Genomic DNA, 16,385 nt, shown 5'->3' on the forward strand with positions numbered 1-16,385 from the left:
AAGAGTTGGGCTTGACGTTTTCTGCTCTCTTTGTATTTTAACTTTTGCAGCGTGTGTAATAATAATAGCTTTTTTTTCCTATTTTCACTCTTATTCACTGCCCAAAGTCTTGCTGAGAGGGGCACCATATCAATTGGGTGGGTGGGTGGGTGGATTAGATAGATAGATAGATAGATAGATAGATAGATAGATAGATAGATAGATAGATAGATAGATAGATAGATAGATGGATGGATGGATGGATGGATGGATGGATGGATGGATGGATGGATGGATGGATGGATGGATGGATGGATGGATGGATAGATAGATAGATAGATAGATAGATAGATAGATAGATAGATAGATAGATAGATAGATAGATAGATAGATAATAGATGGATAGATAGATGATTGATAGATAGATAGATAGATGATAGATGGATGGATGGATGGATGGATGGATGGATAGATAGATAGATAGATAGATAGATAGATAGATAGATAGATAGATAGATAGATAGATAGATAGATAACATTAATAACCCGGTGGGGTTATGAATCGATCTGACTTGACCTTTCCTGATTGGCCTCCTCTTCATCAGAAGGGAGGGTGAGGGAATCCAAATCTATATATATATTTTTAACTGTATTTTAATATTTGTATTTGATGTTTTTATTTGGCTGTTCACCGCCCTGAGTCCTCAGGAAGAAGGGCGGTATACAAATTCAAAATAAAATAAAATAAAAAATAAAAATCCAATCTTGGCAGCTTTAGGACTCGTGGATTTCAACTCCCAGAATTCCCCACCCAGAATTCCGGAAGTTGGTCCACCCATCTTAAACAGGAGGCAACTGGATTTTCTGGGTTTTTTTTCTTTTGAAGACGTTTCGCTTCTCATCCAAGAAGCTTCTTCAGCTCTGACCGGATGGTGGGGAAGGGAAGGATTTATACCTCTTGGAGACAGCTGGTCATTTGCATCCTTTCTGAGGATGATTGAAGCACTTGGAGGAGTGTTTTAAGTGCTTCAAAGACCCTCTAAAAGGATGCAAATGACCAGCTGTCTCTAAGGAATATACATCCTTCTATTCTCCACCATCCAGTCAGAACTGAAGAAGCTTCTTGGAATGGAAGCGAAACGTCTTCAAAGAAAAAAAAAAGGTCCAGTGGCCTCTTGAAAAAGCACCTTTGGGGCAACCATGGCCTGGATGACGGAGAATCTCTATGAAAGCCGTGCTTCAGAGGGCGTTGCAAGCAGTGGTAAAGCAGTTGTGCCCATGTGCTGAAAACCCTCTTCCTGGGAAGGGGAGGGGGGGTCTGAGGGACCCCCTTTCCAAAGCCTCAAGCTGGACCAAGCAGCCCCTCCCTCCCCTTTGGCTGTCCGCTGACCTTCCTGCCGTTTGCAGCTGCAAAAAGGAACCAGATGTTCACCTGCCCAACTGCAGAGCTCTGGACATCTCCAACCTGTGCAGTGGGGGGTCTGTGGGCAAGGGAAGAGAGACCCCCGTCTGACAAAGAACTGCGAAGAACCCTCCCTGGCTCCCTCGAACCGCGAGATGGGCGGCACAAAAATGTAATAAAACGAAGGAGGGGGTTGTTGAATCGAGAGGTGCTGTCATCACCGGCACACTGGGGAACCAGCCTTCAAAAATAGAAATATTCCTTTCTCCTGCTATCGATTTTCCTTCTGCTTCTGCAGATCTCTTTTTCGCCCCTTAATGGCCGACTCTGGGTCAAGAAGCAAAAGTTAAATCAAATCACGTTTTTTTTTTTCTCTCCCTCCTTTCAGGGTTGATTTCTGGCCCACCGAAATCGTGACATTAAGTAAAAGTGTCAGGAGGCTAAGTAATCCCCACGCTGCTCCTCCGGCCTCCGAGGCAGCGCGGAAGAGATGGCAGGAAGCAGGGAGGCCAGATTGCTTATTTCCCCTTGCCATTGAGGTGGGGCCTCTGAGTAGCCCCAAGGAGGTGGCCAGAGGCTTCGGAGCTGCAGGGAGGCAGGGCAAATTCCTGGTTTTCAAGCAGAGAAACTGGTGGCATTAAGCAGCAGAAAATGAGGGGGGTCCCCCTTGCTAGACAATGCTGCCCCTCCCAACCTTGGCTTAAACCAATACAGATACAGATTAAGAGAGTTGGAAGGGGCCTTGTAGGTCATCTAGTCCAACCCCCTGCTCAAGCAGGAGACCCTACACCATTTCTGACCGATGGCAGTCTAGTCCCTTCTTGAAAGCCTCCAGTGATGAAGCTCCCACAACTTCCAAAGGCAACTTCTGTTCCATGGGTTGATTGTTCTCACTGTCAGAAAATTCCTCCTTATTTCCAGGTTGAATCTCTCCTTGTTCAGTTTCCATCCATTGTTCCTTGTCTGGCCTTCAGGTGCCTTTGGGAAATAGCTTGACCTCCTTCCTCCTCTCTGTGGCAGCCCCTCAAATATTGGAAGGCTGCTGTCCTGTCTCCCCTGGTCCTTCTCTTCACTAGACTAGCCAGGCCCAGTTCCTGCAACCATTCGTCATATGTTGCATCGTAACCTTGGCAAGGAGTATCAAAAGTGGTTTTTTTTATTTTTGAAAAGGCAACTGGACTGATTTTTTAAGGGGGGAGAAAAGACGTTTCACTTCCTGTCTTAGAAGCTTCATCGGTTGTATTGGATGGTGTGGGAGATGGAGGAATAGTTAGTGACAGTTGAGATGAGTTGATGGCAGTGGGGAATGATGGGTTTTGACAGGATGATTGGGGGGGATGGATGGAAAGATTGTGTTTTCTTTGCCAGTTTTAACACTCTCTGAGAGCCCTTGTGGTTCTTGGGGGTTTTATCTGTGTCCTCAGGGTCACCTGAGTGGTGCAAATGGGTGAGGAGGCTTCTTGGAACTGCTGAAAGGACTGTGTTGTAGACTGGAAGTAGATGATATTTTACCCCTCCCCCTCTGTTGAGGGAGGGGCTGTTCAGTTTCGACCTAGGTGGCCTCTTTGACCCTTCTTTCCAACCAGCCGTCCTCTCTGTCCAAAATGTGGACTTCGCTGTCTTCAAAAGAGGGACCTTATCTTTCAAATGCAGATGGACGGCCAAATCTCGTCCTGATGGATTAAATCTCCTATGTGGGGCCACGTGCTGACTTTGTTTTGTTTTTCCTCAAAAAATTAGAATTAAAAAAACCCACTTTTGATATAACGATGATTCGGATGGCTGAGAATCTTCATAGACACTTGGCAATGAGCCTAGAATAGAGTAGAGAATATAGAACAGAGTAGAGTAGAGTAGAGTAGAGTAGAGTAGAGTAGAGTAGAGTAGAGTAGAGTAGAACTGGAAGGGACCTTGGAAGTCTTCTAGTCCAGCCTCCTACTCAAGCAGGACAACCTATACCATTCCAGTGACAGAGCACCCACGATTTCTAGTGGCAAGCTGTTCCAGTGGTAAATTGTCCTCACTGTTAGGAAGTTTCTCCTTAGTTCCAGGTTGCTTCCCTCTTTGGTTAGTTTCCAACCATTGTTTCATGTCCTGCCCTCTGATGCTTTGGAGAATAATTTGACCCCCTCTTCTTTTGTGATGGCGCACCATCTTCCGAGCCCCCTCCTCGTCTCCAAAAGAGGCCTTCTATTCAGCAGCTTGGAGACAACCTCTTACTAAAAAGTTGCACCTCCGTGAAGCCTGAAACCAACCAAGACACTCCAACACATCTGTCTGCATGGAGCAAATGTTCGCACAATATCTTGTTTGAGCTCTGTCCTGCCTGAAGCCATGCCGTGGGGACCAGTCGGGGCCACGCAATGCTTTGGATTACAATAGAATAGAATAAGAGAGTTGGAAGGGACCTTGGAGGTCTTATAGTCCAACCCGCTGCTTAGGCAGAAAACGCTATACCATTTTGGGCAATTGGTTATCCATCATCTTAAAAATTTCCAGTGTTGGAGCACCCACAACTTCTGGTGGCAAGCAGTTCCACTGGTTAATTGTTCTCACTATCAGGAAATTTCTCCTTAGTTCCAAGTTGCTTCTCTCCTTGATGAGTTTCCACCCATTGCTTCTTGTCCTGCCCTCAGGTGCTTTGGAGAATAGCTGGACTCCCTCTTCTTTGGGAGATATTGGAAGACTGCTACCATGTCACCCCTGGTCCTTCTGTTCATCAGATTAGACATACCATAAAGTTTCAGTTCCATAAAGGGGCATTCAAAAGCCGAGGGGCAGGAGGAGAGCCCTCGGCTGCAGCTCTTTAAAACATTGTTTTCCTGGGATCCTCTGTCTAGCAGCTGCTGTGGCTGTGATGCCAGGAAAAGAGGCAGCTGCTTTAAAGAGCTGCAGATCAGCTCCCTGCCTGCTCCTTTGGGGAAGCACACCTGAAGGCTGGCTTATCCTTGGTGGTACAAATATCTCATTGAGCCTGCAGCTGTATTTTATTTATTTAATTGATTGATCGATTATTGCAAATAATCGAAAAGGCAACTGGACTTCCTTGGGTTTTTTTCTTTGAAAACGTTTCGCTTCTCATCCAAGAAACTTCTTCAGTTCTTGGATGAGAATGGAATTTCTTAGCCGGTGGGGTCCGCATTGCTCCACAGGATGGACAGAGCATTCTCCTGCCAGGAAAAACTGACCCAGTAGCCCCCAAATCGGAGGGAAATTTTCTGCCCCCCCCTCCCCAAGGAAGCTGCTTTTTTGACCCCAGGATGGGCGTCCTTGAGGAAAGGAATTGCAAAAGAGCCGGCTTTATCTCGGCCTTGAAATCCATTAAAATGTGTAACCTAATTCCTTCCGTATTAAACAGAGCCCAGAGTTCCTTATCAGGGAGTAGGTGTTAAGTAGCTCATCAGTGCAAGGAAATATAGGCCACATCAAAGGCGGGGGTGGGGGGGGGCGCTGAAAGATAATTTCTCTATTTCATATTTTTCGTGGTCTTTTCTTTCAATTACTTCCTGGAGATCCGAAATCCAGCCAGCAAGCTTGAGGGACAGGCAGGCGGTGGGAGAGGAAGGCTCCTTCGCTTTGCAGGCCACTGTATGTTCTGTGCAGCAGGAGAAAGGATGAGTCAGGCCAACCTTACCATAAACGCTAGTATTTCCCAGAGCGATCATCGCACTCAGCAAGGAACTAAAGGGCCACCATCAATGAGCTGTTGGACAGCATTACTTGGTCTGCTGTGTGGATGCTTGGGTGGTTTAGGGGCGGGGAATTTGTGGTGGGTGGGTGGGTGGGGGTATTTGGGGATTGTTATGTGTGTTGGACCTGGTCTTTGGGTGTTAAGTGAATTTCGTTGTATGGGTATACTGTATATACACGTACAATGACAATAAAGTTATTTATTTATTATTCAGCTGCAGAGGGAGTCAAATATCTCGGCTTCTGGGTTTGGCTTCCTCCTAGGAACATTTATAATCAGTTTGTTTAAGTCATCTAATTGTCTGATTCATCATCAGTGCTAGAAGGGAGGGGGCTTTGCTGGGAGGAGGAGGAGGAGGAGGAGGAGGAGGAGGAGGAGGAGGAGGGTGAGGTTGTGAACATCATCAATGCTGTTTCAAAACCCAACTAGTCCTAGCACTGATGATGTTCCCTAGTTGGGTCATGAAGCATCTGCAAGAAAACAGCCAAGCAGAGAGAAGGGAGAACCCCACAATCCTCCTCCTCTCCTCTCCTCCCTTCTAGCACTGATGAAATTCCCTAGTTGGGTCATGCAAGAAAACAACCCAACCCAGAGAGCTGCAAGGGCGTCACATTCCAAAATTCTCTTATTCTTCCCTAGCACAGCAAGGACTATTTCTGGGGTCCCTGCGCTCTCTTTCTCTTGACCTGGCCTACCCTGCAGGGCGGAGCAGACTCCCTCCCTCCCTCCCACAGCCTCTTCTTTTCTCCTGCCTTTGTCTGCAGCTCCCTCTGCTTTTCCCCAGAAGCTGTTGGGCTCACCTCCTCCTCCTCCTCCTCCTCCTCCCACTTTGCAGGGGGCTGAAAACCCATATTTTTACCCAGGCTTTTTAGCGTTGCCGTGTTTGTGTGCGTGTTTTATATTTGTTATGCATTCACGTTCTTTTTATGGGTGGTTTTATGATATCTGTGTAAGCTTTGCAGAGCCATTAAGGGCACGAGAAGCCTATGAATCTCCTGATTGAACACAAAGGCCTTTCCGTCTTCCGAAGGATTCATAGTTCAGGCTGCTTCCCACCCCAGGACCTCCCTGGTGCTGGTCTGGCCTCCTGAACTGGTTTGAAACCGGTGCTTGAAGCCCCCTCGGCTTCCCTCTCCATCCCCCTCCAGAAAAAACCCAGGCTGTTGTCTCAATGCAAGCATAAATCTTTGGCAGCTTCTGATTATTCCGTCCATATCCAAAAATCTGCCCTTCGCTGTCTCGGCGGAACTGTTATCGTGGCTGTAACACCTTGTCTAATAAAATGTCGCCTTTTGCTTGATAACCGATGTCTGCTCCTATTGTCACCTCGCGGTGCAGAGGAATTCTTGGAGATTCCTAGCAACCCTCCCCGGTGCTGGGTGCAAATGCTGGGAGGGGAGGGGAGGGCAGCCCACCAAACGGCCCCCAAGCCTCAGAATGGATGCAGCTCAGGGTTGTTGTTGTTGTTTTCCTGGCCGCAATTCCATGCGAGGAGCAACACAACCCCCACCTCCATTTCAGGTGCGGCTTTGTGCCTTCTGGGTTGGTTGTGGAGATCAAAGGGAATCGCTGCAGCTGCAATTAGCACAGGTGAATTTGCCTCAGTTTGGCCGATGGTGGAGATGTTCAGCTTTCTGGGTGGAAAATTCAGAGGAGAGATTTGAGTGCCCGAAATATGCAAAGTGTTTATTTTGGATCTCTTGCGGTCTCTCAATGATACTCGGATTATGCTGTGTTTATCCTGCCTTTTTGTTTTCGGAATATTTGGATGGTTTTAAAAGTATCTTTGATTGATCTTCTTCTTCTTTCTTCTTTCCAGGTTGAATCTCTCCTTGTTCCCTTTCCATCCATTGTTCCTTGTCTGGCCTTATCTAGTGCTTTGGAAAACAGCTTGACCCCCTTCCTCCTCTCTGGGGCAGCCCCTCGAATATTGGAAGGCTGCTATCATGCATCCCCTGGTCCTTCTCTTCCCTAGACTAGCCAGGCCCAGTTCCTGCAACCGTTCTTCACCGGGACCTGACGGATTACATCCCAGAGTTCTAAAGGAGCTGGCAGATGTCATCTCAGAACCTCTGTACCACATCTTTCAAAAATCCTGGAGCACCAGGGAACTATCAGAGGATTAGAAAAGAGCTGATGTGGTTCCCATCTTCAAAATAAGGGGGAAAAACAGACCCAGGAAACTACAGACAATCAACACCCACTAAATAGGAGCCAGTCGTGTGCAGCAGCAGCTAAAAAAGCCAATGCAATCCTAAATTACATTAACAGAGGGATTCAATCAAGATCAAGGGAGGTGCTAATACCACTCTATAAAGCCTTAGTAAGGCCACACCTAGAGTCCTGCATCCAGTTTTGGTCACTGCACTATAAAAAAAGATGTTGAGACTCTAGAAAAAGTGCAGAGAAGAGCAACCAGGATGATGAGGGGACTGGAGGCTAAAACATTCGATGAACAGTTGCAGGAACTGAGCACGGCTAGTCTAGGGAAGAGAAGAGAAGGACCAGGGGAAACAGGAGAGCATCTTCCAGTATTGGAGGGGCTGCCACAGGGAGGAGGAAGGGGCTGAAGCTGTTTTCCAAAACACCCGAAGGCCAGACAAGGAACAATGGATGGAAACTGACCAAGGAGAGATTCAACTTTCTGACAAGGAGAACCATCAACCAATGAAACAGAAGTTGCCTTTGGAAGTTTTGGGAGCTTCGTCACTGGAGGCTTTCAAGAAAAGATGGGACTGCCATTTGTCAGAAATGGTGTAGGGTCTCCTGCTTGAGCGGGGGGGTTGGACTAGATGGCCTATAAAGTCCCTTCCAACTCTGTTAATCTGTTAATGTTTTAGCCTCCAGTCACCTCATCATCCTGGTTGCTCTTCTCTGCACTCTTTCCAGAGTCTCAACATCTTTTTTATAGTGTGGTGACCAAAACTGGATGCAGGACTCTAGGAATGGCCTTACTAAGGCTTTATAGAGTGGTATTAGAACCTCCCTTGATCTTGATTGAATCCCTCTGTTAATGTAATTTAGGATTGCATTGGCTTTTTTGGCTGCTGCCGCACACGGCTGGCTCCTATTTAATTGGTTGTCCAAAGCCTTCACAACTGCTCTATCAAGGGCTTGTCTGCAGCTTATTTCCTGATTGCTGTTTCCTTGAGAAAAAGACAGAAGGTCTGCACCGCTTTGGTATCTCCATTGTCAATTCTCAGGCTGATGGCTGCCATTCGTTTTATATTTAATTTTAGTCCCATTTCTTTACCGTGCTTCTTTTATTACTACAGCTTGGAGATCATTTGCATTTCAGACGAGTGTCATCAGCGACAGAGTGGGTGATTGATGCTTCTTCCTCCAATTTTAAAACCACATCCGTCTTCTTCTTCCCAGTCCAGCCTCCCTCGGTATATATTCAGGCACGCCGTATTGGCTGAACGTGGTTAAATATTCCTTGGCACGACCCGTAGCTGAGATTTGATCCTCGTGCCATGGCATACAAGCATGAAACTGGGTGAGAAGTTGTTGAACCTAGATTGTGTAAGGTACACCCTGAATGTAAGACGAAAGCTGCTTTCTGTTCCTTTGCGTGAAGTCCTTTCACTGCTTCAGCTGTGATTGTGTAGGGTTTTCTTCTGCAGAGGCAGAGGTGGGTTTCAGCAGGTTCTGACCAGTTCTGGAGAACCGGTAGTGGAAATTTTGAGTAGTTCGGAGAACCGGTAGTAAACATTCTGACTGGCCCTACCCCCCATCTATTCTCTGCCTCCCAAGTCCCAGCTGATCGGGAGGGAATGGGGATTTTGCAGTAACCTTTTTTTTTTTTTTAATTTGATTTATATGCCGCCCTTCTCCGGAGACTCAGGGCGGCTTACAAGGCGTTAAGCAATAGCCTTCATCCTTTTTGTATATTTATACAAAGTCAGCTTATTGCCCCCACAAACTGGGTCCTCATTTCACCTACCTTAGAAAGGATGGAAGGATGAGTCAACCTTGAGCCTTGGCGAGATTCGAACCCTGCAGTAATTGCAGGCAGCTGGTCTTAATAACCAGCTTAATAACAGGGTGCCTTAAACCCCTGTACTACCAAGGCTCCTTCCCCTGGATTGGGGAGGGAATGGAGATTTTACAGTATCATTCCCCTGCCACGCCCACCAAGCCACACCCACCAAGCCATGCCCATAGAACTGGTAGTAAAAAAAATTTGAAACCCACCACTGTGCAGAGGAGTTATTACTACAAGTGCCCGTTCTCCAGTGGTGGGTTGCCCCTGGTTCGCACCGGTTTGATAGAACCGGTAGTAAAACTGGCAGGAGGCTCCACCCACCGACCCCGATGTCATCAAAATGCTTCTGCACATGCGCAGAAGTGCGCACGCGCACACGAGTAAATCAAAGAAGCAAAGCAAAGGCTTCCAAGAAGAGATTGGGCTGCCATTTGTCAGAAAGGGTGTAGGTAGGGTCTCCTGCTTGGGCACGGGGTTGGACTAGATCAGTGTTTCTCAACTTTGGAAGCTTGAAGATGGGTGGACTTCAACTCCCAGAATCCCCCAGCCAGCAGCGCTGGCTGGGGGATTCTGGGAGTTGAAGTCCACCCATCTTCAAGCTTCCAAAGTTGAGAAACACTGGACTAGATGTTCTACAACAGTGGTGGCGAACCAACTGGAATGCGGATGCGTGCACCATAGTACCAGAAACCCGAATAGCAGCTGGCGACGGTGCATGTACCCACAGAGAGGGGTCTGCATGCCACCTCTGGCAGGCGTGCCAGAGGTTTGCCATCACGGACCTACAAGATCTCTGTTACTCTGTTAAACCCTACAATGGAAAAATGGAGGGAACTGGGTTTGTTTAATCTAAGGAAGAGAAGGATTAGGGCTGGCATGATAGCAGTCTTCCAATATTTGAGGGGCTGCCACAAAAGAGGAGGGGGTCAACCTATTCAAAGCACCAAAGAGGGCAGGAGAAGAAGCAACGGGTGGAAACTAATCAAGGAGAGAAACAACCTGGAATTAAGCAGAAATTTTCTGACACTGAGAACGATTAATCAGTGGAACCTGCTTGATTTGATTTGATTTGATTTGATTTGATTTGATTTGATTTGATTTGATTTGATTTGATTTGATTTGATTTGATTTGATTTGATATTTATAGCTGCCCATCTCAGCCAACGACTCAGGGAGCGGTGGGTGGACTGGAGGTTTTCAAGAAAAATGTTACAGAAGCAGACAGAATAACAGAATCGGGAGGGACCTTGGAGGTCTTCTAGTCCAACCCGCTCCTGCTCAAACAGGAGACCCCCTCCCAATCTACGTAGATGAGACAACCCTTTGTCCATGAGGCAACCAAGACTCCTTGGGCCTTGGACAGGGGGGTTGGATAGAAGACCTCCAAGGTCCCTTCCAGTGCCAGGAGTCTAGGATTCCTCATTTTCAGGGCAGAGAAGAAATCGGAAGCCCCCAACCCTTCCGTTCCCCACCCCACAACTGCAGAAGTCACTCACTGGATTAGCATAGATTATTGCTCTTTGTTGGTGCAGACGAGGTAGCAAAGCTTTCAACCCTCATATTAGACATTATTAAGCTCTGATTTTATTGTATTCTCTTCTGAAGGGGAACTTGGCAAAGGCCTGATTTGCAATGCGTTTCCCGCACCCCCCCCGCCCCGCTTTGTGGAGGGGCCCCTTCCTCCCCCTCAATATGTTGCATAATGTATGCAAACAGCTTTGGCAAGTGCTGCATTTATGGGTTCGCACCATTTATATTTCATGGGCGACATTCTTACACTTTTTATTTTCCGCTATTAACAGAAAGAGATTAGAGCACTTAACCAGAAAATCAGAGACAGGAATGAATGCATTTTAATAACACCAAGCGGAGGCTCTAAATGGGGAAATGGGGAGGAAATGGGTTTAGGGATTTATCTGACCTTTAACAAAATATCTACAGCCTTGAAATTGGGAATCTATCACTGTCTGGGATGCTCGGTTGGGAGAGAGCCACGCCAAAGGGACTGCGGAACTCCCGTCAACTGGAATGGTGGGCTATGGAAACTTTGCTTGGTCTTAGAACATAGAATGACAGAGTTGGAGGAAGGTCTTCTAGTCCAACCCTTTGCTCAAGCAGGAGACCCCATGCCATTCTGGACAAGTGACTGTCCAGTCTCTTCTTAAAAGCCTCCAGTGATGGAGCATCTACAATTTCGTTCTACTGATTAATTGTCCTCACTGTCAGGAAGTTTCTCCTTAGTTCTAAGTTGCTTTTCTCCTTGATCAGTTTCCATCTGTTGCTTCTTGTCCTGCCCTCAGGTGCTTTGGAGAATCGCTTGACTCCCTCTTCTTTGGGGCAGCCCCTCAGATATTGGAACCCTGCTATCACGTCTCCCCTCGTCCTTCTCTTCACTAGACTAGCCATGCCCAGTTCCTGCAACTGTTCTTCATATGTTTTAGCCTCCAGTCCCCGAATCCTCTTTGTTGCTCTTCTCTGCACTCTTTCCAGAATCTCACATCTCTTTTGCATCATGGGGACCACAACTGGATGCAGGATTCCAAGTGTGGCCTTAGCAAGGCATTATAAAGCAGTACCAATATTTCACATGATCTTGTCTTCCCTCTGTTAATGTTCCAGGCAGATCCACCCCATCCCCTCCTAAAAAAAGCCTGGGGTATGTAAAGGAACAGCTTTCTATCCCAATCCAGAGCTTTCCAGATGTGGTGGGTTTAACATCCAACATCTTCAGCCAACACTACCAGGATGAAGAGCAGGGGTGTCCAATCTTGGCTGATTTAAGACTTGTGGACTTCCCTTCCCAGAATTCCTCAGCCAGCCACGCCTGTATTTTTCCTCCCACCCCCTAGAGCAGAGAGATCGCAGCGGAAGGGATTACAAGAGAGTAAGCAAGCCACAATGAGGCTACCCATGGAAAAGAGTGCCAGGGAATTCTGGGAGTTGAAGTCTACATGTCTTGAAGTGGGCAAGGTTGGACGCCCATGATGAACAGGAGGCCAGCCAGAAAAGACCAAATTAGACTAATTCATAACCTACTGGGTTATTCATGTATTTATTTGTTTATCCAATTTATATGGCAGTCCATTTTTGCACGACTCTGGGCAGTGAACAGAGTTAAAATAGAATAAAATATATTATTATACACGCTGCAAAAGTTAAAATCCACAGCAACCAAGCAACACCAACCCAAACCATTAGTGTAACCAAGAAGCAGGTCCCTGCACAGCCTCGGTTAGCCACCTTTAGCTATGATCCGTGCCCTCAATTAGCTATGATCTGCAAAGCGCAATCATGAAATTAAGGGGCTGTGAAACCCAAAACCGTGTGCAGGAGTCGAATTGCGGCTTTATTTTCAAGACCATCACAATAAGAACAAAATAGCTCCCCAGGCTTCCTACTGCAGGGGAAGGCTGTCACACACACACACACAAAACTTGGTTCTTGGCAGGTGACAACTAGGGAACCTAGAAGCATCCCAAGCCCCATCGACAGTGTTTGCTGACTGGGCCTCTTTCTTGGCCCTCTTCAGGTGAAGATCGTGGGTCCCTTCAGAGAGGCTGGCTGCTTTCCCCAGTCTAGTGGTGGAAGAACTGGGGTGAGTTTTGAGGAGGTTTAACCTCCCGATATATGAAAGACTGGTTGCCTGTTGTGGGTCAGACCATCGTTCCTCTTCAAGACAATAGCTCAGGGTTGACCTGATGATGTTTTCTAGTTGGTTCATGAAACGTTTGCAAGAAAACAACCAAGGTCAGAGAGCACCAAGGACCCCACAATAATTGTCTTCCTCCTCCTCCTCCTCCTCCTCCTCCTCCTCCTCCTCCTCCTCCTCCTCCTCCTCCTCCGCCTTCCTTCTAGCATTGATGATGTTTTCTAGTTGGTTCATGAAACGTTTGCAAGAAAACAACCAAGGTCAGAGAGCACCAAGGACCCCACAATAATTGTCTTCCTGCTTCACTTGCTCCTCCTTCTCCTCCTCCCTTTCCCCCTCCTCCTCCTCTCCTCTTCCTCCTCCTCTATGCAAACCCTCCTTCTTTGTAGCACTGATGATGTTACCTAGTCGAGTTATAAAATGTCTGCCAGAAGGCTACCAAGCTCAGAGGGCACCTCCTCCTCTCTGCAAACCCTCCTAGCACGGGTGATGTTCCCTAGTCGAGTAATGTAAGTTCTGCAAGAAAACAGCCAAGCTCTGAGAGCGCCAGGGACCCCAGAGTCCTCCTTCTCCTGATGGGCGTCTTCCTTTCCCTTTTATCTCCTGCCAACACCGCCTGCCTCCTCCACTTGCCAGTCCTTTGCGGTCCAGCTGGCCGTGGATAAAAGAAGCGAAGGCCATTCACTTCCCGCAACAGTCAATCTGGGCTTTTAATTTAATCCCGTGTCCTTCGGAGGCATCGCAGGTTGGCCCAGCCCTTGACAGAGCGAAGGGGAGGCCGAGGCGCCTGTCTCCTTTCAGGGTCGAGCTGCTGCTCATTCTTGGATTTTTGCGGAAGGCAGGCGGGCAAAGCAAGACACGATCGTTCCTGCTGGGCGATGGGGAAGCCATGGTCCCCCGCTGGGAGATTTATATTTTGCAGAAGGGCAGAGCTCGGCAAACATCTCCCGGGCAGCTCAGAGGGCAGGTTGGCAACACAATTAAAGGCAGATCCTGGTTTAAGAAGCAGCCAGATCCACCCAGTATTTATTTATTTTATTTATTTTTATTTTATTTCGAATGTATATACCGCACCTTCTCCCAAGGGACTCAGGGCGGTGTACAGCCAGATAAAAACATACAATACAAACATTAAGAACAATTAAAAGAATATATATTAATTTGGCCCCAGTTTAAAATGACAAACCAATTAAAAATTTAAAATTTAAAAATATGTTAAGCCAGCCCGGCTTGATGAAAAAAGAAAGTTTTCAGTTTGCTTCACGGCACCTGAGTTTAGTTCCAAGTAGGTCTCCAAATCTCTGGACTTCAGGCTCTGGATTCTTCAGGTCCAATTCTTTTTTTTCTTCTTCTTCTTTTTAATTCTCTGTTTGTTCAAATTCCAGGGGGCCCCTAGAAATAGCAAACCACCAATCCCCCTTTTTTTCTCCTCTTTTCTTTCTTTCCCTTTTCCCTTCCCTATTTTCCCTACTATTTACTTTTGTATTTTCTTTCTATGCTGTGCTATAAACTAATAAAAACTGTTTAATTTTTAAAAAAAATAGAAATAGCAAACCACGATGAAATCTGATCAGTTCAGAGAGGGGGAGGCCAAGGGAGGGGGAGAAGGGGGGCCGGTGTTGCAACAGGCGCCTTTAAAACCTGACTTTTTAAAAAAGCAGAAATCTGATAAGATTATTTCTTGACACCGTGGGATAAATGGCGCAGGCTGCGTGCTCCATCAGCCCTGGGTGGCTGTGAACAAGGGTGATGAGCGAGACGTGGAGCATGGAAGGAGCGGGAGGTGGTGGGAGTGTATCTGGCAGGTCGGAAATCTGGGCCACTGCAGGTTTTACAGCGACAGGACAAGGCGGTGCCAGCATCAGACGGGCATCTGCAGGGCATGTCAGGAAAGTCAAGATAGCAGCCAAAGCTTTGCCATCTTGACTTCTCCCTCACCTCTCCCTCTCCCTCTCTCTCACTCTCTCTTTCTCTTTTTCATTCTCTATCTCTTTATCACTCTCTCTCACTGTCTCTTTCTCTCTCTCTCTCTCATTTTCTCTCACTCTCTCTTTCTCTTTTTCACTCTCTATCTCTTTATCACTCTCTCTCACTGTCTCTTTCTCTCTCTCTCTCTTTCTCTCTCTCTCTCTCTCTCTCTCTCATTTTCTCTCACTCTCTCTTTCTCTTTTTCACTCTCTATCTCTTTATCACTCTCTCTCACTGTCTCTCTCTCTCTCTCTCTCTCTCTCATTTTCTCTCACTCTCTCTTTCTCTTTTTCACTCTCTATCTCTTTATCACTCTCTCTCACTGTCTCTTTCTCTCTCTCTCTCTTTCTCTCTCTCTCACTTTCTCTCACTCTCTTTCTCTCACTCTCTTTCTCTTTTTCACTCTATCTCTTTATCACTCTCTCTCACTGTCTCTTTCTCTCTCTCTTTCTCTCTCACTTTCTCTCTTTCTCTCTATTTCTCTCACTCTCTTTCTCTTTTTCACTCTCTATCTCTTTATCATTCTCTCTCACTGTCTCTTTCTCTCTCTCTTTCTCTCTCTCTCACTTTCTCTCTTTCTCTCTCTCTCACTTTCTCTCACTCTCTCTCTTTTTCACTCTTTCTCTCTATCTCTTTATCACTCTCTCTCTCCATCTCCTTTTCACTCTTTCTCTTGGTTTCTCTCTTTATCTCATTTACTCTTTCTCTGTTTTTCTCTCTCTCTCCTTCTCTCTCTCACATTTTCTCTCTTTCTTCTGTGAAATAGCTGAGATAGCAACCAGAACAGCACAGCACAGAACAGAATAACAGAGTTGGAAGGGACCTTGAAGGTCTTCTAGTCCAACCCCTTGCTCAAACAGCAGACCCTCTACCACTCCAGACAAGGGGCTGTCCAATCTCTTCTTAAAAACCTCCAGTGATGGAGCCCCACAACTTTGGAAGGAAGCCATTCCGCTGATTAATTGTTCTCACTGACAGGAAATTCCTCCATATTTCCAGACTGGATCTCTTTAATAATTTTCCACCGGTTATTTCTTGTCTGATCCTCTGGGGGTTTGGAAAACAGGTAAACACAAGCCCCCCCCCTTCTTAGTGGCTGCCCCTCAAATATTGGAAGATTGGTAACCCAAGATGGAGCTCATTGGGTAATCTGGTTAGCAATCCTGAGGCCAGCCAGCTCACCTGTAGAGTGACCCCCGTATTTTTAAGGGCTCCCCCACCTACAGCAGATCCCTCCCTTCCAGTATCAGCCCTGGCCTGACTCCCCCTGCCCCCCGTGTGCGCCCCTTCCTTGCTTGCTTGTGCTTCTCTGCCATGTGAACCCATCAAAGTCTGATCTTGATCTGCATCTCGGCTAAATAAGTCACCTGCCAGGGAGGCTTCCTTCATCTGACAGCAGGAAAAAGGTGGCAGCAATTAGCTGTAACTATTTCATTTTAGTCAAGTGTCCCATTATAATTTGCATTTCACCTTTTAATTGCGGTTGCCAGAGGACACAGGAGCCGGCTGCCTCCCGCTTGCCACGTGTAAAATATGCCCAGGTTATAAAACGCAGACAAAACGCAGCCTTGGAGGGGGACCGAGCCTGAATACTTTCAGGGCAAGATTTGATTAATGGACAGAGAAGCCGGCTGGGCTTCTGCATCCAGGTCTCTGGGGTTGGGTCAATCCCTCCTCCTGGGCTGGGGAAGGGTCCGTCTAAGGGGTG

Source organism: Pantherophis guttatus, chromosome 3, assembly GCF_059756535.1.
Source record: "Pantherophis guttatus breed Tessera chromosome 3, ASM5975653v1, whole genome shotgun sequence".
Taxonomy (NCBI): domain Eukaryota; kingdom Metazoa; phylum Chordata; class Lepidosauria; order Squamata; family Colubridae; genus Pantherophis; species Pantherophis guttatus.